Genomic DNA, 1,615 nt, shown 5'->3' on the forward strand with positions numbered 1-1,615 from the left:
CAAGAATGAAAAACAAAATGCAATAATTAAAGGCATGTAGACAACGTTTAAGAAACCGTGTCAATATAAAACAGTGAGATAATTCTCAAGCGATAACAATATACTAGTGCTCAGACTGTAAAAATAACTTAAAATTTAATTTTCAGACTTCGTCAAGCAAAAGAACAATTATAAATACGCATACAAACGTAAATTTAATTGAGTCACTAAAGTAGTTATATTATAAACATGTTTAGAATAGTTTTTTTTTAGTAAAAGTCGTTTTGTAAATTATTTTGTCTTGAGGTAAATTTGAACTAGGAAAATGAGTAACGAAGTTGAATTGAAATATTATAAAAAGCTGTATTCCCTAAATTCATCGTTATTTGTACCACGATTAGTGTACCGTGTAGCACCGCGTTGCGTCCGCAAGATTTATTGCGTGATGAACAACTTCCTACATAAAACACGTCGCCCGCCCCGCGACCTCTCTCCTCAACCCCCGCCCTCGCCCTCGCTCGCCTAGCAAAGGAACCCTTATTTTATTTCCGACACATTCAAATTTCATACTACTGTAACTACAACATTGTACGTAAAATATGTATATCGTTAAGTAGAGATGAGTCTATTTAACTCTGAATTCTTAATGTAAGTTAAAATTTAGAAAATCGTTTTTCTAAAAATGTCATTAACAACTTGGAACAAATATAATAAAAACATATAAATAGTGTCTACCACAATTAAATATTGTATTATTCTTTTCTTCTACTCGCAATTAATACTGCATTCAAACGCATCTTTCTTCTTCGTATTCTTCATTACTGAAGATCGTGCTTGTCCTGGTACGCTTCAACGGCCGTGTCGACCAGCTGCCTCCACGCCGTCCTGTCTTCGGCTTGTCTCTCTATTCAAACGCATAAGAAATATAATTAACTGTGTATCATTTGGACATTGTACATCGAGTTCATTTAATAATTCCGGAGTAAATAAATCAGGTATACCTGGGAACTCACACGTGATCACACTCGAATAAGCACTCGGCCAGCGTATGCCAATCTTCTGAGACTTGGCGCCGATAAATCTAATGATATCGGAGGTCAGACAGGGACTTTATGCGGGGGCATACAGACTCCGACGAAACCGTTGCGAATATATCTGACGTTACAAAGCGTTTGCTTGATATTTATATTTGCCACTGCAACTTTAAATCAATGTCTCTCAATTTATTTATAGAATTACTAGCTGTCGCCCGCGATTCAGTTCTCGCGGAATGAAAAAAGTTAATGAGTAGCCTATGTGTTCTTCTAGACTATGTTCTACATCTGTGCCAAATTTTATCAAGATCCGGTAAGCCGTTCCGGCGATACCTTCAAACCAACATCCATTCATCCATCTAAACATTCGCATTTATAATATTAGTTAAATTAGTAATATAAAAACTTTGTAATCGGGGTAAAACAAATTCAAAATGTAATTATCCGACATGGTACACGGCCGAATTAATTAAGCATATTGAAAAAAAGTGGAGGTTACATAAAATATACAAAAGAACTAAATCGCAAGCGGACTATCGAGTATTTTCTCACTATCGGGCTTTAGTAAAAAATATGATCGAAGGCGCGTATAAATTATATCT

Source organism: Papilio xuthus, unplaced genomic scaffold (assembly GCF_000836235.2).
Source record: "Papilio xuthus unplaced genomic scaffold, Pxut_1.1 DF829129.1, whole genome shotgun sequence".
NCBI classification, from domain to species: Eukaryota; Metazoa; Arthropoda; class Insecta; order Lepidoptera; family Papilionidae; genus Papilio; species Papilio xuthus.